Below are 23,555 nucleotides of genomic sequence, written 5' to 3'. Positions count from 1 at the left end.
TACTGGTTATTTAAAAAATTATCAAAGTGTATTTTTTAGCTTATAGAATCATAAATAGCCGACAGAAATTGCACACAAATATATAATAAGGATATGACTTGTGTAACTAATTTATTGCTAAATCTTCTACCTTGTGGGGAAGTGGGGATTCTCATACACTGCTGCTGAAAGGTAAATTTCTGGAGTGTGATTTGGCAACATATAGAAAAGCCCCCAAATATGTATAGTCTTTAACACATAAATTGTCATTACAGGAATTTCTCTGAAAGAAATAACAATGGAGGGGCACCTGGCTGTCTCAGTCAGTAGAATGTGTGACTCTTGATCTCAGGGTCTTGAGTTCAAGCCCCATATTGGGTGTAGAGATTACTTAAAAGATAAAAAATCTTAAAAATATATATTTAAAAAAAAGAAATAACAGCAGCTATGGATAAAGCTTTCACTACAAATATAGTCAAATGAACATATATGAATGTAAAGTAAAAAAATAATGATATAAATATACATGAAAATGGTTACAAATTATGCTTCTTCCATACAATGAAATGATGTTTTATGACAAAACTCGTAGACAGGTTTGGAGATCTGACTTCACAGGGAACCTGTGTCCCCAAATCAGGCCAAACCTGGGAGAGCTAGATAGGGCCCAAATTTTTACTTGCCCAATAAACAAAAGAAGAAATATCTACATGGTGAATCTGGGCCAAGTTCTAGTATAAATCAAGAAGCATAATTTCCCTTATCCCTGGTGGGACATAGTTGTGGTGAAAGACCTTGGACCATAACAGGTCTCGAAAACCCCAGAACATCACAGGCAACCTGCCCAAGTTTCCTGAGGGAGAAGCCAGACCGGGAGAGACTTTGTCGTCATGATTCCTACAAGGACCAACAATTGAGAACCTGGCAGGTAGGAGTATAATTCTATGCAAGCTCCCTGGACTTTTAGATGCAATCCTAGGGCAGGGAAAAATCATGAATTGACTGAGATTAGTTTCTGCTGCCAGTAGAATGAGAAATAAAAATTAAAGTGAATTATGGAAAATAAATTGCATTTCTTGCATATCTGAGATTTCTACACACAATACATGAACAGACAAAGCCTGGAAGTAGATATTCTATAACAGTGATGGTAGCTATCACTCTAGGTGTTATCATTATGAGTGATATTGACTTTATTGTTTGGAATTTTCATTTGTTAAAATAATGGAATATGTGTGGGTCTCAAATGTGGAAGAAATAATATAATTCTTTATTTTCTCATATACTCTAATAGAAGCATCAGCCCTATCTAGCACGGGCTCTACCTCAAATAGTCTGGAGCAACCCCCATGTTGAATCAAGCTTCTGAGCCTTATGCTACATAAATGTGTATATGTGTGTGTGTGTAGAGGAGGGCCCCCCATCATCATGCAGTTTTCTGTCCATGCTGTTTCCATGTGTGTCATCCACTGTCACCCACCCCATAGTTCCTAGAATTAAAAAAAAAACACACAAAAAACCTTTTTTTTTCCCCAAAAAATTAAAGTTTATTTATTTATTTTGAGAGAGAGACAGAAAGCATGAGCGGGTGACGGGCAGAGAGAGAGGGAGAGAGAGAATCCCAAGCAGGCTCTGCACTGTCAGTGTGGAGCTGAATGTGGGGCTTGAACTCACAAACTGTGAGATCATGACCTGAGTTGAAACCAAGAGCTGGATGCTTAACTAACTGAGCCACCCAGGCACCCCTTCTTATAACCCTTTTTAATTCTGTAAGGACAGCAGTGATGTCCCTTTTTTCATTACTAATTTTGGTAGTTTAAGTCTTTCTTTCTTTCTTTCTTTCTTTCTTTCTTTCTTTCTTTCTTTCTTTTCTTCTTCCTTCCTTCCTTCCTTTTTTTTTTGTCAGTCTTGATAAAGGTTTGTCAATTTTATTGATCTTTTCAAAAAAGTAACTATTGATTTGTTGATTTTCACAATTATTCTTCCACATTCTATTTCATTCATTTCTGTGCTAATCTTTATTATTTTCTTCCTTGTATTTGTTTTGGGTATAGTTTTTTCTTCTTTTTCCAGTTTCTTAAGGTGAAAACTTAGGTCATTGATTTGAAGTCTTTCTTTTGTTTCAAATATAGGTGTTTACAGCTATAAATTTCTCTTAAAGCACTGTTTTGACTTTATGCCATAAGTTCGATGTTAACTTAAATCAAGTTAGTTTTAACACTAACTCAGTTTCAATAAAATTGAGAGAAACTGGCTCAAATATATCTGTATTCCTTTTCCCTTCCTTTGTGCTATAATTGGCATATAAATTACATCTTTATGCATTATAAATCCAGCAACACAATTTTGTAAATATTGTTTATGGAGTTGTTTTTTGAATCAGATAGAAGAAAAGAGTTACAAAAAATACACTATATTGCCTCTTATATTTACCTGTACAATTACACTTACTCACGCTCTTTATTTCTTCGTGTGGATTCAAATAAATGTTGAGTGCCTTTCCACTTCAGCCTGTATGGCATCCTTTATTATTTCTTGCAGGGCAGGAAGTTGTCTACTAGCAGCAAATTTTCGGTTTTTGTTTGTCTGAAGATATGTTAATTTCACCTTCATTTTTGATGCATAGTGTTGCTGGATATAAGACTGCATTGACAATCTTTTTCTATCAGCACATAAATATATTTTCCAAGGGCTTTCTGGTTTCTATAGTTTCTGATGAGAAGAGAGCCCTTAATCGTATTGAGGATCCGTCGTACATTATGAGTCATTTTTCTCTTGCTCTTTTCGAGATTCTCACGTTTGTCTTTGTCTTTCAACAATTTGACCAGGTATCTATGTATAGAGCTCCTTGAATTTATCAAGTCTGAATTTACTGAGCTTTATTGATGTGAAGGTTGGCTTTTAAATCAAACTTTGGAAATTTTCAGCGATTATTTCTTCAAATATTCTTTCTGCCCCCTTTCTCTTTCTTCTCTTTCAGAGATTCTTATTATGCATTGTAGTACATTTCTTGCTGTATCACAGGTCTCTGAAGCTCTGTTAACTTTTCTGCCTTCTATTTTCTCTCTGTCCCTCAGACTGTACAATATCAATAGACATATCTTCAGGTTCACTGATTCTTCTTCCAGTTCAAATTTGCTGTAGAAACCCTCTAATGAATTTTTAATTTTATTTGTTGTATTTTTAAACTCCAGGGTTTCTATTTGGTTCTTTTGATAATTTCTTTGTATTGTTATTCTCTATGTACTGACATGTAGTTGTCACACATTACTTTAATTCTTTAGATTTTGTTTCCTTTAGTTCTTTGAACATACTTACTGTAACTGATTTAAAGTCTTTGTCTAGTAAGGCCAACATCTAGGCCCTCTCAGGGGCAGTCCTGTTGACTGCTTTATTTTCTATGTACAGCCACACCTTCCTGTTTCTTTTCCTGTTTTATAATTTTTTATCAACACCTGCACATTTTATATACTATAATCTGGTAACTCTGGAAATAAGCTATCCCCCCCACTCCCAGCAGAATTTCGTGTTGTTACAAAGTGTTTTTTGTTGTACTTGTCATTGTTGTTTTTTCTACTTGTTTGTTTAATGACTTTCCTGGACTAATTATGTATTCCTTGTGAGGCACAGCCACTGAAATCTCTGCTCAATTAGTTTAGTGCTGAGGTGATGTTGGTCAGAGACTTTCTCAGCCAATTGGCTTGAAACAATTGGTTTACACCAACAGATTTTCCACCGTTTCAGGAGGGGCTCTGTGTGTGTGTGTGTGTCTTTTGGGAACACCTCCACCAGTCTGCCTTAGCCTTGTTCTTCTGCTTATGCAAAGCCTCAAGAACCACAGGCTAGAGACTACCATTCTCTCAGATCTTTGCTAGACATGCTCACAGCCCTACCCCTGTGTGTGTTCAAAGCCCCTTTGGACATCTCATTCCCCAGAACGGCCTTTTCACTTTTTTGCCACCTCTTGTCTGCCCCAACTGTGAAGTATCACAGCCTCAAGTAGAGGTGATATTAGACAATTACTGATGGTTATTTTTGAAAATTGCTCTTGGGGTTCTGTGTCAGGTAAAATAACGGCAACACCCTGTGAATAGGGCTTTTCCAGGAAGCTGAGAGACAAGTCAAAAAGGGAGAAAATTATGAGAATAGGACTTTATGAGGGGCTTCAAATCCAGTGTGCCTCCCCTGGGGCCTATAAGGCAGCTCGTTTTTGAGGTTATTGTGGAGTTGGGGAGATGAAAGAACAACACAGTTCAGCTTTTGAATTTAAAGTCTGACCGTTTATACCCTGATACACACACACACACACACACACACACACACACACACACACACACCCCGTTTAGGTTTCCAACACTGACATCAGAAAAATACAAAGACAGATGGTGACTTAAATATCCCTATCCATTTGTTAAGGCCTACCTCAAGTGACCCCTTTTGGTTTTTTGGTTTTCTCATCAATTCTGTCTTCCCTCTGCTAATTTAAATTCTCCTTCCTTTCGCTTGGTCATGCCCTTTTCATATCACTTTTCAACCTGTGTTACTCTTATTTGTATGTGTCTTCCCAGTATTTGCACATATTGTAGGAACGAAAAAGAAAGGAGCAAATGGACACAATCACCTCCAAAAAGTGATAACATTCAATAAGGTAAGAGGAAACCCCTCTGATTTTATTTATTTATTTATTTATTTATTTATTTATTTATCTATTTATCTATTTATTTTGATGATAGTGTTTTTACAGTTTTAAAAAGATAACAGCTCTGTCTCTATGAAGAAACCATATGGTAAGAAGACCACTCAGTAGTAGAGGGTTGGTTATAAGCATTCCTGGAAATGAGGCCTAATTTAGGTATGCCTACTATGTAAAGACTTACTCCTAGCCAGTTGGACAAAGGGAGAAAAGAACAGGAGGTAAAGAAGTGTGGACAGGGAAAAACGAAAAACCTGAAGCATGATTAAGTACATCTATAGGTGGTAGATTAGTGGTCCTCCCTGTTACCCATGGCCAGAACAGGCCTTGACAGTGTGTGCATCCTAAAGGAGGCATCATTCTGAAGTCAAGGGCACCCATATGGGTTATAGACTCAGCTCCTGGGAAGAAACAAAGGCCCTCTGTAAGGCCAGTCTTAGAACTCTGAGCCTATTTCGGTAACAAAGAATTTCACCTAAAATTACAAAAGATGACTTAATATGGAAGTGTGTCTTTTATAGATGTGGTATATGTGGAAGCCAAGTTTAGTCTCTTTTGATATTTAAACTGAATAGAAGTTTCTCTTTGGAACCATGCCACGCTTGGAGCTTTATCTCCATGCTGAGATGAACTCTTATTTCACATTAGAGGTCTACTGGTTTGCAGCCCAATCGAATGGAAAGGAATAGATTCTGAGTCAGAATATAAAGGATGTAAGAACAATGTAAAAAAATGGCCAAAGTGGGTTAAAAATTCTACGCCGTTCTCTTCAAGTCTAAGTCTTTTAGTTTTGATTAAAAAGATCACAGAGAATGAATTACTTAGATCCCTTCCTAAGGGGCTTGCTAGCTTAGAGACCACACTGATAAAACCAGGAAGATTAACTACACTCCATTTCTGATATGTGGCCCAGACTCCCTTTGGGTGAATGATGGAGTCAGGCTTTGGTTACAAAGATCACTGACTAAGGTTTTTCAGGTGTGGACAGGTAAGAATAAGCAAGAATAATGTACATGATGTATCTGTGATCTTTCTTTATGTATGTAACTCTATGAAAATAATGATATAAATATGTATACTCATTTATATTAATTTATTGGAATAAAAGTGGGAAAACATTAAAAAAAATACTCACACACCAAGGCAGAGTAAATTTTATAATCATCAAACTTTGATCAATACGTTTAATAGAAATTTATTTTTCTCATCATGACTAAACAGAAAATAAACTCTCCAATCAGTTTGAGTTTCCATTTTTGCTCAGAACCTTTCAGGGCACCTGGGTGGCTCAGTTGGTTAAGGTTCTGACTGTTGATTTCAGCTCAGGTCATGATCTCATGGTTTGTGAGTTCAAGCCCCGAATTGGGCTCTGCCCTGATAGTGTGGAGCCTGCTTGGGATTCTGTCTCTGCCTTTCTCTCTCTCTCTGTCTCTGTCTCTCTCTCTGTCAAAAATATATAAACTTAAACATAAAAAAAGTTTTCCTTTCTGCTCAGTCATTACATATACTGGAAGACTTTAGAGCAATAGGATATAAACAATTGTCACTTTGGGGACACATGGGTGGCTCAGTCAGTTAAGCATCTGACTTCAGCTCAGTTCATGATCTCACAGTTTGTGGGTTTGAGCCCCGCATCGGGCTCTGTGCTGACAGCTCAGAACCTGGAGCCTGCTTCAGATTCTGTGTCTCCCTCCCTCTCTGCCCCTCCCCTGCTCGTGCTCTGTCTCTCTGTCTCTCTCAAAAATGAATAAACTTAAAAAAATTTTTTTAAATAAATAAAAAGAAAAAAAAATTGTCATTTTGGTCTATTGTGCCTTCAAGTAACAAAGCCTGTTTTATCTGCTAACTTTAATTACTGTGGATGGTTTCTTATCTGTGCTTGCCACTGGCTAATCTTGTCCTTCTTATCATGGTCTCAGATGACACTGGCTGACATTCAGAAGACATTGGATATCTTCTCTTCTAGGGCTTGGAATTTTTCTACCCAGCTAAGAAGGCAACAACCCCAAGATCCCTCCATGGAAATGGTACTGTCCTTCTACTTGGCTTGCTTACTTGGTAACCGTATGAGTGTATCACTTATTCACTGGAAACAGACTTAACCATGGCAATTGCTTTGTTAAATCCTAAGTTCCCATATTTTACAATCATTCACAGTGATTTACAGAATCCCTTTTTATCTAAGGGAGTTTTGCCCTGCCCTTTTCCCCTTTGAACCATATTTGTATTATTTAACCTTAGAGATAACATACTTGTGAATATTCTACCCTCTCAAACTCACATTCACTTGTGAATTCCAGACACTTTGGGCTACAGTTGGAATGTCTCTATGTCCATGATATTAATTCCTCACCATTCAAAGGGCTCTTTCATCTCAGTCTCAACTGGGCTCTTAGCAGTAAAGTCAGACTCTTAGAAGAGCCAAGTGAAAATGTAAATTGGTGTTCTTTTAGTTAACATCATTCTTGCTTCCCATTGATATAAGCCTTCCATCTGGGTACTAGAATACAACAGTTTTTGGTGAGGACTGGAAGTGAGTCAAAAGGATGGCCTGTTGGCCAAACGATGAAAAAAAAAAAAAAAAAGATGATTGGGAAAATGGGTATAAATTTCTAAGGTAGTGTCTCCCCTCCCACCAAAAAAATAAATGCTGCAAATGTTAGTTAAGTAAGGGACAATTGCATTTATTGTATGAATATAAAACTTTATAATACTTTATTGTTAAAAGTGCAAACCATAACCTGAGCTCTCAGTAAGCCATAATCACTGCTCACAGATCACCCACAACAAATATAATAATGATGAAAAAGTTTGAGGTATGAGAACTACCAAAACGTGACACAGACACACAAAGCGAGCAAATGCTATCCGGGCAAAAAAATGCTGCAAACAGACTTGCTGGAGGCAGGGTTCCCACAAGCCTTCAGTCTGTAAAAAACACAATATCTGCAAAGCATAGAAAGGCAAAGCACAAGAAATGAGGTATGCCTGGTTTTCATATTGTGAATATATTTGTTAAATATGAAAATGTTAGGGACTATGCTTAGGGAAAAAGAAGAAATTGAAAACTGCTCATAAAAAAAAAAGAAAATTGCTCACAATCCCGTTACTTGTAAAATTTGGGGTGCTGGCCTATTTATTTCCAGAATGCATGGTATTCACAGTTGAAACATCATGATACTCAACAGGTGCAAATTATAAATACTAGGTAGATAACATTTCTCATTAAGGAGTTTCTAGCTTCCATTATTTGAATTTTAGCAAACATTTAAATTATGTCTATAAAAGTCTTCTTTCTGTATTCCACCTCTGTCTCCCCAAGTCCCTAAAGCCCAGTAAAATGTAGTCATTTTAGATATGGTTTATGTTTGAAATGACGGCTCTGAATACAAACAGATATTCATCAGCTAACAGTGCTTGGCAATCAAATGCTTATGAGGGCCTGGCAATTAATTGCTAAAATTTCCTGGGCAAAGATGTAGTAATATGAACCCCCAAACTTGCCCAAGCTGGCCACAATTTCCCCAAATGGCCCAAAGGCAAATTCAGAGTTGCCATAGTATTGCTCACTAGGGGAGACACTGGCTCACAGGCAGAGGAACAAATGAACGCAGGGGCTAATCTGTGCCCTAGGTGAGGACATCTCTTCCCTATGGATCAAACAATGCCAGTTTTCCTCTGCCCTCCAGCAAAATTACATAAAGGGAAATTATGCCTGACTTATCCACAAGAGTTTTTGAGAGTAAATAATGAAAAGGCTAAGGGAAAATTAATAGATTCAGTTAATTTAAACCTTCAAAATAAAATCTGGCTGTTGCAAAAGAAAGGCAAATGAGCCATCTCACGTTGGGGAGACTGATATTCCGTCCTAGCAAAGAAATTTCGTTAGCGTTGAAAACAGTTTGGGAATAAATAAGCTGGCAGAGCTCTGCATGGTTCAGCACTGAAACTGATCTTACCTTAAATTTTACAAAGTTTCAAAAAGGTGGAAATATGGTAAAATGTCTAAAGGTGCACTTGACATCAGGCTCTCCTATGAATCCACTTGCCAAGCCAAATGGAAATGAGAGGTAGATCTTTTGAAGCTGAAATGAGTCATTGGGAGAGCTTCAGTCTGGGTGAGGAAGGACAAATTATGGGAATAGTGACCTAAACTGTGCTGCTCAGGTTACAGATTTATCAGACTCTGTTAGCATCTTACTTCGTGCTGTGCACCCTGTTAGATGCTTTCACACATTATTTTAAAAATAATTCTCAAAATAGATCCTGCACAATTATGTATTCTCATTTTACATATAAAGAAATTGGGATTAGGACAGTGTAAGTCATGTAGCCAAGGTCAGAGAGCTAATAAGAAGCCCAGCCATCCTTGAACTGTCTTCACAGGCCTGTCAGTTTTAATCCCCAAAGAGGTGTGCAAAGTATCATAGACTTCACACCACATACTCTGGAACAAGCTCCTACTCTAGCAAACACTGTTGATACAGTTTTTTAGACACAATCTGAAGGAATATTTGAAAGCAAATAAATGTTAATCTTAATATCATAGTATTTTTCTATATGGAGTATAATATGTGTGATCGTAATGCACATCTCTTCCAAAAAAGATATGTTGGAGCTGGAGAAGGTCCAGTGATTGGCAGGAAAAACAAATCTGCTCTTAGGAAGTGATGTCTGTTCAACTAAGTGTATCTGTGATTGTATGCTGCTTAACAACATAATCACAGCAACAAAACAAGTTCAAGGGCACTGTTATAATAGCCTTTCATATAAATATTAATTTGCACCTCCTTCTGTCTTCTCTTTTCAAACACGAAATGGATATCTGCTGTTTTTGGCCTCCTTTCCCCAACCAGTGTCTATTTGCAGATATGCTTTGCTTTTGAGCAGTCTTCCCCTCCTCCTGCACTTGGAGTTCGTTTGCCCATGTTCTAAGAACAAAAGGGATGACCCAGACTGACTTGTCCATTCTCAGTGATTGGCTCCGTTTGTCGTGTGACTCAGGATGGTCAAATCAAAGTGAACCTGTTGTATCAGTTTCCTGCATCCGCTCTAAAGGATTCCCACAAACCTAGTGAAAACAACAGAAAACTCACTCACAGTTCCTCTGAAATCTATCTCACTAAGGCCAAAATTAAGGTGTCAGCTGAGCAATGCTCTCTCTGGAGGCTCTAGGGGAGAATCTGCTCCTTGCCTCTTCCAGCTTCTGGAGGCTGCCGACATTTCTAGACGTGTGGTCACATCACCTCCATTTCTACCTCCATGGTCACATTACTTTTCCTCTTCTGTGTGTGCAAAGTCTCCCTCTACCTTCTTCTTATAAGGACACTTGTGATTACATTTAAAGTGCACCTGGAAAATTCAGGATAATTTCCCACGTCAAGATTCGTGGGACACCTGGGTGGCTCAGTTGGTTAAGTATCCATGTCTTGATTTCAGCTCAGGTCATGATCTCACAGTCATGGTATTGAGCCTGGCATCAGGCTCCACACTGAGCGTGGAGCCTTCTTGGGATGCTCTCTTTCCCTCTCTCTCTGCTCCTCCCCCACTTGCTTGCGTGTGTGTGTGTGTGTGTGTGTGCGCGCGCACTCTCTCTCTCAAAAAAAAAAAAAGAAAGAAATTTTATTGATTTAAAAAAAATTTTTTTTTTACATTTATTTATTTTTGAGAAACAGAGTGAGACAGCGCGTGAGCGGGGGAGGGGCAGAGAAAGGAGGAGACACAGAATCTGAAGCAGGCTCCAGGCTCTGAGCAAGCGGTCAGTACAGAGCCTGATGCTGGGCTCGAACCCACGAACTGTGAGATCATGACCTGAGCCCAAGTCAGACGCTCAACTGACTGAGCCACCCAGGCGCCCCAGGAAATTTTAACATAATCATATCTGCAAAGACTTTTTTTCCATTATAAAATAGTATTTCCTGGTCTCAGGAATTAGGACCTTTTATCTTTGGGTGGCCATTGTTCAGCCTACTACAGCTGGGCAGAAGTAATGAAAGGAAACGTCATTTTTATTCTGGACTCAGGCGCTGAGTGTATGATCCTGCAGACATATTGCCACCAAGGGAATACCTGCCTGAGAAGGACCAGAAGGAGAAAGTGGAGCCCAATACAGAAGGATTGGGGACCTAACGATATACTTTCAGGTATCTCTCAGGATCTCAGGTAGGCCAGCCTCTCGACAACAAGTTATTTGAGCTAGTAAATTCCCTTTTTGCTTAAGCCAGATTTTTTTTTTTAATTTTTTTTTTAACGTTTATTTATTTTTGAGACAGAGAGAGAGACAGAGCATGAACGGGGGAGGGGCAGAGAGAGAGGGAGACACAGAATCGGAAACAGGCTCCAGGCTCCGAGCCATCAGCCCAGAGCCCGACGCGGGGCTCGAACTCACGGACTGCGAGATCGTGACCTGAGCTGAAGTCGGACGCTTAACCGACTGAGCCACCCAGGCGCCCCTGCTTAAGCCAGATTTTTTAAAATTTTGCCTAGAGAAGGACTAGCATAAATTACATCTCCACTATTAAAGTGTATCTTCCAGAAAAATATCTCGCATTAGGCCCATTTCATAATCACAGGGGATTGGAAAATTTCTACTTAAACCCAATATTTTGGAATACATGTGCGTGCCTTTTAGGAACACTGACTCTGAGCGGAAGGTAGAATCAAGTTGTCCCTGAGTGCTGTCGGGTTTTGTTTTTGTTTTTTTTTACTTTTTCCATTGTTCAAAAATGCTTCTTATTCTCTCCTTTCATGCTGTTTTTCTTTCCACATCACCTGACTCCCACTCGATTTCTTTTCCTTTCTCACTTCAAAGGCTTCCTAATTGAAATGTGCCGAAGCAATTGAAATGTGGTACCTCAGTGAATTACTGTCAGACACCGTAACCTTTAGACCAGCTAGAATCTTGTCGTGAGAGGAGACCGTGTACGTTGGTGAAAGTTTAGAAAAAAGAATCGTAAGTAATTTCACACTGGTAAAGTTCTATAGGATAAGAAGATCATTTTTAAAAAATTAAAAAATTATCCATCGACGACTTAATTTATCTTTTGTATTTGTTCTACCTATTGACAATGAATATTTGTGATATAAAATATTCTGAGCATATACAGTACAATATATGTTGCAGGGACAGAGATTTGGAATAATGTGAAGCAATGTAGCTTTCAAGATTTAATTTTTAGAAGATGGCCTTTAAAAAGTTTCCTCCAGCATTTCTATTGACAAGATGGAGAAATCTGGGCTAGGCAGGTAGACGTGTGGTAGGTTTGTGACCAGGTGAAAACTAGATTAAGGGGGCTCACCACCAATGTTTATCCAGAGGGGGGTCGCTAGGCTGTTTTTCATTTGATGTGTTTATTAATACCTTAAATCAGGCTAGAATGGTATATTTGTCAAGTTCAAGTGTGACATGTGTTAGGGTCAGGCGTAAGGCAGGGTAAAGATAGGAGTCAGAGGCTAAAAAATTTTAGCAGTCAAAGGCTTTATTTGGGAACTAAGGCCTCAGGCGAGGTTCTGTGACTCAGGGAAAGAGAGAGAGAGAAGAGTCAGGGAAGTCGCCCCCAGGTGTGGTGGGGTGGGGTTTTTAAGCTGCAGCGGTTCCGGGTTTAGGTCCAGGTGGGCCTTTTTCGTGTCAGGTCGTGCTGTCCCTGGGTGATTGGTTGACCTCCAATTCATTCTGGCACGCTGCTAGGGGATTTTCATTGGGTTGCGCTGGCAAGATGGCCGTCCCCTCTACTGTGGTTCCAAGGACATCCTAACAACATGAACTGGGAGAAACAAAGATTATATATTGAATGACCGAATCCAAAATGAAACCGACAAGCTGGATCTTGAACTAAATCTAATGAAACCAATTTGAAGTGGCCTCTATTGTAGATTAACATTTAGCTTCACAAACCCAAGATGAGGAAACTATGGACTAACAGCACTTTCTTAAAAAGCAAGCAAACAAACAACTTAATTTTGGTTAATTTCTTGATCGACATGAGCCAAAAATGTGAAAAAGTTACAAGAGTTAACGGAATCATGGTTCTTGGACAGATCAGCAGAGTCCAGGCCTGCAGGAACGACCTTTGACCTCATCTCCAAAGTGGTCACTGTACTTGCAGTGAGACTCAAGTAAACGATGTTCGGTCCAAAAAAACAGTGACCTGCTGATGAATGGCAGGAAACCATGCCATCTGAGGCAGTACTGAAAGAACAAGGACGTTTAGTGAGAAAAATTAGAATTCTCAAATCTTAAAGTGTGTTTTCAAAATTTTAAACTATACGGGTTTCCAGGCCCCGTTCTCAGAAATTTGGATTCAGTAGTGAGGTGAGAGCCTTCACGAATCTTTTCAAACCTCTCCCAGGCAACAATCAGACAGATTAATTATTAAAACTCAGATTCTAGGACTTCCGGAGTATCTTCCAACTTCCTTTATGCTCCTAAGAATTTTCGCTTCCTGAACCGTACATGTACTTAAAAATATTCCTTACAATGGATCTCTCCTTAAATATACATAATGTGTTTACTTTTTGCCAAATACCAAGTTAGATTCCAGGGGATTGCTACAATTTCTCACACCCTGCCCGGACCCCCAAGCCTCTACTCACGAGGAACTTCAGAAAATTCCACATCCAGCAAGCAGCCCTGGAGACTGAAAATACAAGGTGGGGCCTGAGAATCTGTCATTTCCGGAAAGCTTCAGTGATACATAGAATGTCACATTCAGTGAGACCTTTCATTTGCTAAAGAACTTTGTCTTTTGTAAATGGGCAAGTTTTATTTCAGGCACTGCTTAGGTATAAACAAAGGCTAAAAGGTTAACCAACACCATTTGGTTAATCAGTTACAGTTGTTTTTTTTTCTTTTTCATTTTTTTAAAATGTTTATTTTATTTTTGAGAGTGAGAGAGAGCTTGAGCGGGGGAGGGGCAGAGAGAGGAGGGGGGACACAGAATCCAAAGCAGGCTCCAGGCTCTGAGCTGTCAGCACAGAGCCCGAAGCGGGGCTGGAACTCACCAACTGCAAGATCATGACCTGAGCCGAAGCTCAACCAACTGAGCCACCCAGGCGGCCCAAATCAGTTCCACCTTTTCATATGTGGTGGGTGTCCACCAACCCTCTACACATCTGCATGTGGCACAGAAGGGTCTGGGGGATCAGATCTATCATTTGTGACCTTTAGTTGGTCCTCAGGATTTCACATGTGTCAACCCCATTACTGCTGATGTGAGTTATATGCACTCAGCTAGGGAAGAGATCCTTGATAATTGTGGGATTCTGTGTTTGAAAAGCAAAGTCACATTTACTGTTTCAGACTTTTGTGAAGCCTTCCTGGCAGCCTTATTAATTTGCTCTTATTTTGGTAATCACTGTTCTTTCGTCTGAGTGGTTATTTTAAAATGGGAAAGGAACCTAAATTAGTATTTTACATCTTAAGACATACATTTGCATCCGTCATAAACTTTAATTTATACTTTGGCCAAATAATTTTAACAGTTGCTATAAAATCAGTTATTTAATAATAGTTTTTACTACCATATTGAATGCAGCAGGAGACAAGCTTAATAGCCTCGTGTCCACAACAAATTTCTAGCTATTATTCGTACATCCCACATGCCTTTGACAACTCCACGGACTAGTCAAATTCCCACTGATTGCATTATTTGAATCTTGCTAAAAACCAGTTTACCATGTGCACACAGTTTTTTAGTGACTACATCTGTTTTCCAACCTCAATTTCTTTTGCTTTCTCAGATTTACATCATTATAAAAACTACTGTTACTTTCAATAGAATAATTTTCCATAATCATATATGTGCCCCTTAATAGGACATCTGGAATTCAATTCTAAAGCACAAAGAGGATAATGTGTGTAAATGAAATACACTTAACATTTATATTTATATTAGTAAACATAAGAGAAGATTTCTTCAAGGGGGTTAAAATTTAAAAAGCACACTTTAGACACACTGCCAGGACAGTTCAGTCAGAAATTTTACATTGGGCAATTTAAGAAAAAAAAAAAAGTAAAATAAGAAAGTATAACAGTGTGACACTAACTTGATCTCTGTTTTTGGCAACTTGCTCTTTAAAATTATGTTCATTTGCTCCAAAGCATAAATACAATTTAAAGTGGCTTATCCAAACCTGAGATAACTTTATCTGAATGTAAGAAACTCGAAAATTACTAAATCCAATTAAGGGACATACTCAACTTATCTAATTTGTATCTTCCAGAACACATAACACACAGTGCAGTTCTTGACATGTGGAGACAGAGTACAATATATGAGTGAATAAATGTAAGAACTTGTCAAAAAGTTAAGACTTTTTGAACTTGGATTGTAGGTTTAGCTGACATTCTTTTTTTTTTTTTCATTGATACAATGACCCTTTATTTTTTAATTTATTTAATTCAATACATACTGATGGAATACTCGTTATAGGTGTTTAGGATACAGCAGAGATTTACTGTTTTTCCTAGGATTATTCATTAATTGGTTAATTAATATCGAAGTGTAGTTGACACACAATGTCACATTAGCTTCAAGTGCACAACACAGTGACCCAACAACTCCACATGTCATTCCATGCCCACCACAAGCGTCACCATCATCCGCCCTCAATTTATTATATTTCCTAGGCTGTACTTTTCATCTCCACAACTTACTTATTTTATTATTGGAAGTTTGTGTCTCTTAGTCCCCTTCCCGTTTTACCCATCCCCTCTGGCACCACGCCTGCCCCTCTGGCAACCAACCACCAGTTTGTTCTCTGTATTTATGAGTCTGTTTCTCTTTGTTTATTTTTTAGATTCCACATATAAGTGAAATCATATGCTCTTTGTCCTTCTCTGTCTGACTTATTTCACTTAGCATAATACCCTCTAGGTTCTTCATGTTGTCCCAAATGACAAGCTCTCATTTTTTTTTATGGCTGAGTAATATTCCATAGTGTATATATACACCACATCTTCTTTATCTACTCTTCTGTCAGTGGATACTTGTGTTGCTTCCATATCTCGGCTATTTTAAAAAATGCTGCAGTAAACATAAGGGTGTATATATCTTTTTTTTTTAATGTTTTTATTTATTTTTGAGACAGAGAGAGACAGAGCATGAGCAGGGGAGGAGCAGAGAGAGAGGGAGACCCAGAATCCAAAGCAGGCTCCAGGCTCTGAGCCGTCAGCGCAGAGCCCGACGCGGGGCTCGAACTCACAGACTGTGAGATCATGACCTGAGCCAAAGTCGGATGCTTAACCGACTTAGCCACCCAGGCACCCCTATATCTTTTTGAGTTAGAGTTTTCATTTTCTTCGGATAAACACCCAGTAGTGGAAATACTGGATTATATGGTATTTCTGTTTTTAATTTTTTGAGGAATCTCCATACTGTTTTTTCACAGTGGCTGTATTAATCTACATTCCCACCAATGGTGCCTGAGGGTTCCTTTTTCTCCACATCCTCTCCAACCCTTGTTATTTCTTGTCTTTTTGATTCCAGCCATTCTGACAGGTATAAGGTGATATCTCATTGTGGTTTCGATCTGCATTTCTCTGATGACTAGTGATATTGAGCATCTTTTCATGTATCTTTTGGCATTTGTATATCTTCTTTGGAAAAAAAAGTCTATTCAGATCCTCTACCCATTTTCAACCAGATTATTAGTGGTTTTTTTGGTGTTATTTATATATTTTGGATACTAACCCCTTATCAGATACATCATTTACAAATATCTTCTCCCATTCAGTAGGTTACCTTTTTATTTTGTTAATGGTTTCCTTTGTTGTGCTTTTTATTTTGGTATAGTCCCACTAGTTTGTCTTTGTTTCCCTTGCCTGAAAAGACATATCAGAAACATGTTGCTAAGGCCAGTGTCAAGCTGGCATCAATTCCTGACAAATGAAATGCTTTTCAATCTTTGAAAATTTGCAATGCCTCAAAATAGTGCGTGGAAACAAATGAAGACCAACCAAATGAGAATAAAGGGTATTTATTAAGATCTTGCTGTAGCAAGAGTGGCATGTACCGTCACTTGTGTTTGCCCAGGACGCAAAGGCGGGTAGAGGACAGGGAAAGCTTTATGGTGGGAAGAAGGCATGGCTTCAGGTTTGCCCTGCTTGGAGAATCATGGCATGGGGGAGCCGTAAGCAGACTAACTAGAAGAGAGGCATCCTTTGTGATTGGTTAGGAGTGCGAATTTGGCTTTCACTGGTTGGTCCTAGTTGGAAGCAGGAATAAAAACTAGAACAGCTGTCAGTTATGAACCAAGTTCTGGCCATTTGGAGCCAATTGTTATATGGGGTAACAGTCTGATTTTCTACAAGGCTGAATTATAGCAGGTTGGCTCCCTGGGCTGGTTACTGTAGGTCACGGGTTGGTTTCCTAGACTGGCTGCTGCAGGTTGTGGGTCAGAGTTCTGTTTTTATATTTGGTCTGGCCACTGCCCATTTGTAAATTCAGTGTCTCAAATGCTTAGAAATGGGGCAAATTGTATATTCCAATGAACAAGAGCAAATTACGGTTGAGAAACTATAATGTTTTCCCCTATAACAAAAATATAGTTCGGCAATTTAGCTGACTTTTTAAGGAATTGAGTTTATAGTTCTGTTATAGTTCCATATGCACAAAATCTGTAATGATGAGCACATTATGACAACACACACACACACACACACACACACACACACACACTTCCTATTCTTAGGGGCAATTGCGTTCAACTCTTGGCCATTTCTTTTGATATTGATCTTCACATATCTAAATATCATGTTTACATACTGCTAATTTAAGACTTTGCTATTGATTGTCCACCTTGGAAGATAAACATTCAGCTCTCTGTCATCATTACCTCTCACAACCACCACCCCTTTACCCCTACACGGTGGGACCACTACCCTTCTGTGCTCCCATTCTCTCAACACACTCATGTCCTCATTTTGGTCAGATAAGTGTTTATTGTTCTGATCATCTAATTTCTACCGCTAGTTTATTCCAAACCCTAGCTACCAATATCTAAATCTCCTCTCAGTATGTTTAAATACATTAAAGTATTCTATTAATTTCATCTTCTTGGAGACACCTCTTACGGACCTGCTGACTCCATCCAGTCTTCCTTGGTCTTCCTCACAGCTGTCATCCTGAGATCGCCCTGCATTATAATCCTGAGAATTCTCTTTCTTGTGTTGAATCTCGTGTATCTCAAATGCTATGCTCTTTTGATGCTTGGTTTGCTGTCAGTAGTTTCCTTAGAAGGAGTTTATTGTTCTGAAACTTTGCATATTTGAACAAGTTTTAATTTCACCCTCACACTTCATTGTAGTATGGCCAGGAACGCAATTCCAGACAGGAAATAATTCCCTTGCAGAATTTTGAAAGCTTTGTTCTATTGTTTTCTAGCCTTCTGAGTGCTTACTGAGAGGTTGAAGTCATTCTGTTTCACAATCCATTTCCTGAAGCCATTTTTTCCTTCTCTGGAAGCTTGTGGTATCTGTCCTTTGTCTCACTGTTCTGGAATTGCACCACCATGTACCTTGGTCTAGGTCTATTTTCCTCCATTATGCTTGGCACTCAAAGGGCTCTTTGAATCTGGAGAGCTGTGTCCTTCATTTCTGAGAAACTTTCTGGCTTTATTTGCTGAGGATTTCTTTCCCACAGTTTTCTCTTTCCTTTCCCTTTGGAACTTCATTTTCTGGATGATAAATGTTCCTCACCTAATACATTTCCTTTGTTTCATCTCTTTGTCTTTCTGTCGTTCTTCCATAGGAATTAAATCTGTTCTCCTTTCACAAGTGAGTTCATCAGCTTTATTTCCCATCCTTCTTATTGAATCTTTAATTTCGGCTATTGTAGTTTTAATTTCCAGGAATTCATTTTTGTCCTCTGGATATTCCTTTTATACAGTAGCATCCTGTTCTTACTTGAAAGAGGCTCTATCTCATTGCTCTAAGAATGTTAGCAGTAGCTTCTTTTTAAGTTTTCATGTCTTTCTCCGATAACTGGTGTTGGTGTTTTCTGTTTATTATTGTTTTCTGTTAATATGATGTTTCATATTAGAGATTTTCCTCAGCTTTCTGGTAGTCTCTGGTTCTCTGCTCATATTTAAAAGCAGGCATTCGATTCACTGCTTTGCGGGCCTTTAGCTGCAGTGGGGGTGGGGGTGGGGGGCAGTCTCAGCCTTGTAACAAATGTGCTCCTTTGTTGCGTGGTGGAAACTCTTCCCCCTACCCCCTTCCATCACGAAACCTGAAAACGGCTCTGCAGCATCATCTGGATGACTTGGCCAAACTAAATCTCCCATCCAAGTACTAACCAGGCCCGACCCGGCTTAGCTTCCGAGATCAGACGAGATCGGGCGCGTTCAGGTGGTATGGCCGTAGACTGGCCAAACTAAATCTCATGAATCTTCCTCACGTTTTTTTTTTTTTTTACCTTAATATTTAAATAACTTTTAGTTATTTTCAGCCAAAAAAAAAAAAAGTGGGGCATTTGATTCCCCCTTAGTGCCTCTGGGAAAGGATTTTTAACATCAGTACATGTGCTGTGGGTCCTGGGGTGGCCTCCACAGCCCTCGGCTCAGCAACAGGGTCTTGCTAATTGGGTTGTCACTGGATGAAAGTGCTTGGGATTTAAGTTATTATCCCCTGGCTTTGTCCAACCTCAGTGACTTACTTGTAAGACTGACAGTGAAATGAACCGCATAAATCCTGGGGGAAAAATAAATAAATAAAAGTGGGGCATTATTTTATGATTGCAAACTGTACCTCAGTAGAGCTCTAAACTGGCAAAAGAAAAAGAAGGGGGGTTATGAAGCTGACAGGAAGTTCCAAGAATGTGGGTGAAGCTTGTCACCTTTAGTTAGCTACTGTATGGTTTCATTGTGGGAACCCCAAAGTCAGAATAACCCCAGGAATTATCTCTTGGTCTGGTCAGAGTCCTCAAAGAATCTTCCCACCTTCTATCTGGAGAGTAAAAGCCTGGTTGTCCATGTTCTGGAAGCTGAATGGGAAAAATGGGTTTCAAAATTCATGCCCTACACTGCCTCATAAGCTCTGTCTTCAACATGGTAATTCCCACCCTTAGCTGTACCTGATGTCCCCAAGCAGTGCAGCTACTGACTGTCATGACTTTGCCAGAGCATTAACCTCTAGCCTTTAGCCAGAGCAGATCAGCTGGCTACATGAGGAAAGGATGATGTGGGTAGGTGGCTGTCAGCTCCATTTAAACCAACTTAACCAATCCTTCTGTTTGCAGCCCACTTTACCCCACTTCCTGAAGCCATTGGGTCTTTAGTGGTACAGATTGGGGTGGTTCTTGGGTTTCTCAAATGCCAGCTTACGATTTGTTTTCCCTTGTCCTGCTGGCTAAGTCGCCGGCCTTCTTCCTGCTGCCCCACTTTCAAAATTTAGTTGCCATTGCTTGTTCTCCCATTTATTGTCTTTGTGGCTTAATCCCATTTTCTTTCCCTTTTGCCTATGTCGATTATGGTTATCATTATTTGGGGCTTTCGGGAAGAGGCAAAAGTAAAAGTGTGAGTTTGATATAACAGCTTTGACCCAAAGCACTGATAAATTTGTTGGCCTTTCTGCTCTCAATATCTTTTCCTATAAAAAGGAAATGAGATATAGGCTCATGATACCATTTATAAGATACAATAATTTTCATCTGTATACCACTTTACACTATATAAAGTTTTCACGTGAATCTCACTTCATTCGCCTGATACTTTCATGAGTCAGTTAAGGCGGATATTGTTGGTCCTTTTATCTAAATAGAAACCTAGGATTGGGGTTCCTGGGTGGCTCAGTCGGTTGATTCGGCTTGATTCTGGCTCAGGTCATGACGTCGTGGTTTGTGGGATCGAACCCCACATTGGGCTCTGTGCTGACTGTGTGGAGACTGCTTGGGATTCTCTCTCTCTCTCTCTCTCTCTCTCTGTCTCTCCCCCTCTCGCCCCCCCCACCTCTCTGCCCCTCCCCTTACTCACACTCTCTCTGTTTCTCTCTCAAAATAAAAATAAACATTAAAAAAAAAAAAACCCAGAAACCTAGGATGGTGGAGGTGCACGTGCCCAGGGGTCACCCTGCCAGCAAGGGGTGGCATTAGATGCAGAGCTTCTGTGTGCCACAGGGCCTAATGGAGCTGTTTGAATGAACAGAGGACAAGGAGAGCAAGGGAGCACCAGCGTTATTCTGGAAGCTGAAAATGTCCACATAATTTGACAAAAATGAGAGTATTTGACAAGAATAAGAGATTCCCAGCTTCTGTCAAGCCAACAGTTTAAAAAATTCCAGGTCAATCGATGGTTAGGGGAACAGAATGAAACCTGGAAATTTAATCAAGATTTCAAGACACCCAATTGGATTCCCTGGTGAGGTTGCATATGACATAAGCCGTTATCTACGCACAAAGCCTTATTTCTTAAGGTTCAATACTGATTTCCTTATCTTAGTTGTCCTCTGGGAATCTTAGTACCTTCATGACCATTCTTCTATATTAAAGTAGCACCGAAACCTAGAGTGAACAGACACCATCAACTAGGATCTCTCTTTTCTGCTGAGGAAAAAATACAGGTAACTTTGGAATCTACCATCGTTTGTTGCGTTCTAATTCTGTTATTTTTTATCTTCAGCCCCTTGTTCAATCAGCTAACAAAGACCCATGGAGTAGCCCGGTGGGGGCCCCCAAAGAAGATGCAAAGAAGAAAAACACAATCTTTGCCCTGAAGGAGTCGTCATCTTTTGAGGAAACAAAACATCATGTCATAGTTATACTGTAGTGAGCTCAAGCTCTCAAACCCAATAAAATATGGGATATTCACATCCTGTCAAAATTTGTTATTCAAAACAATTCATTCATTCATTCATTCATTCACTCCCTCAACAAAATTGAAGTACTTTCCTGGGTAGCTACTCAGTGACTATGGCTGACCCACTTAGATTAGTGCCATGTTAAATTTGGGGCGTCTCTGCTCTCAGAGCAGAGCTGTGGCAGGAAGGGGTTGGCTCTCCACCTCCTGTTCTCTTTGACATGAATTTTCACAGTATATCTTCCTCCTCTCTGAGGTGACACCGTTCTGCCCTCTTAGTAGGGTTTGTAGTGGTGTGGCAAGGAGAAAAGGCAAGGAGAAAACTCTGCTTATTGGGCGTATAAAGAATATCATCCCTCTAACCTTGCCAAATGAATAAAGCATTTTGAAGGAAACAAGCAACGTGCTACCTAAAAAGATAAGAGGAGAGACCTGTATTTATTGGGGTGGTTAGAGAATTGTTTTCCACAGAGAAGGCGGTAACTGGAACCTGAAGGCTCAGGTAAAACCAGCCATATAAAAGTACGGTTCCCAGGCAGAAAGAACCATAAAATAATTCCAAAGGAATAGTATAAGTCATGTCCTTGAAGTTGTTAATTAGGATAGATGTGCAGGTGGGGCATGAGCTGGGACTTTTGGGTGGTATTAGGGGTCAGTCCACTCAACAACCATTCCCAAACAGTCTACCCTGCCTTCCTCCACCAGAGAGCCTGGAAAACGCAAAGCTAAAATTCCCAGCCACCATGGAAGTGAGGGCTGGCCATATAACACCATTTTTACTGACAGGCTATAGGAGGAAGTCATTTAGGGGGCCCGCCCTTCCCAAATAAAATCCAAAAGTCCACAAGAAGAAGTCATCTGATCTGGCGCCTTTCCTTTCTTTCTGCCCGGAATGCAGAGGGTGCCACTTATGTTTTGTAAGGCTGAGCATGAGCAGTAAAGACAGGAGGAATCTGGGTCCTCGATGGCATGGTGATGTGGCCGTACCACCGGAGCTGTCTACCCCCATGTGAGAAACTATACAATGGCAACTTATTTTATTAGCATTTTCTCAGAGGTTGACTTGAATTTATAGTTAATCCTCTTAAGAGCTTAAAAAAGTGAGCACCATTGTTATTCCAGCTTTCAGATGAGCACACTGAACCACAGAAAGGTTGAAAAATGTACCCAAGATACTCAGTGAGTGCAGAAGTTGGACTTGACCTCAGGCAGTGTGCTACTCAATCCTCTACCTTTAGCCATTGTTCTATATGCCAGTGTTGGCTGGGTTCTCTGTTACCTACCGATGATTGCAATCCTGACTCTATTATCTTTGAGGAAGAGATGACACTTAGACGGAAGCTTTTAGATCATCATATAAACAAAGATGGGTACAGCAGCCAAAGAATGGCAAGTTAGACAACAGTTTGATGGTGAATTCATTTATCTATCTATTTATTTATTTATTTTTGATAATGAATTTATGGTAGGAAAATAGACACAGATGAAGATGGAAATGCAACAGAGTGGTCAGGAAAAGGACCTCAGGAAATCAGAATATTTGCCTACAAATCGCAGCACTGCCAGTTAGTAGCTGAACAACCGTGGTCTACTCGTATTGTCTTATCTGCATGAGATCGAAGTCATTCTATGTTTAAAAAATTTTTTTTAAAACATTTTTTATTTATTTTTGAGAGACGGAGACCGAGTGCCAGCAGGGATGGGGTAGAGCGCGAGGGAGACACAGAATCTGAAGCAGCTTCAGGCTCTGAGCTATTTTTAGCACCGAGCCCAATGTGGGCTTGAACTCATGAACCTCGAGATCATGACCTGAGCAGAAGTTGGATGGATGTTTAACAGACTGAGCCACCCAGGTGCCCCTAAGTCATTCTATTAAAAAAAATTTTTTTTTAAAAATATTTATTTTTGAGAGACAGAGTGAGCAGGGGAGGAGCAGAGAGAGGGAGACAGAGAATCTGAAGCAGGCTCCAGGCTCTGAGCTGTCAGCACCGAGCCAGTCGTGAGCTCAAAGTCACGAACTCCAAGATCATGACCTGGGCTGAGGTTGGACGCTCAACTGACTGAGCCACCCAGGCACCCCTAATCATTCCAT

General features: G+C 39.7%; 1 long non-coding RNA gene across 2 annotated transcripts; it reads left to right on the top strand.

Moving 5' to 3' along the window:
* Window positions 1–475: 475 nt before the first annotated feature.
* LOC122203602 lies at window positions 476–21,431 on the top strand. 2 transcript variants are annotated; one of them, XR_006195264.1, is made up of 7 exons: window positions 476–907; window positions 4,548–4,627; window positions 6,639–6,699; window positions 10,696–10,815; window positions 11,484–11,624; window positions 13,202–13,321; window positions 21,287–21,431. It is a non-coding gene; the product is annotated as an uncharacterized LOC122203602 (long non-coding RNA). The 2 variants fall into 2 exon arrangements; XR_006195265.1 differs by lacking the exon at window positions 13,202–13,321.
* Window positions 21,432–23,555: the final 2,124 nt, after the last annotated feature.

Source organism: Panthera leo, chromosome D3, assembly GCF_018350215.1.
Source record: "Panthera leo isolate Ple1 chromosome D3, P.leo_Ple1_pat1.1, whole genome shotgun sequence".
Classification (NCBI taxonomy): domain Eukaryota; kingdom Metazoa; phylum Chordata; class Mammalia; order Carnivora; family Felidae; genus Panthera; species Panthera leo.
The sequence above is the reverse complement of the archived record's forward strand: the minus strand, read 5'-3'. Positions and strand labels throughout refer to the sequence as shown.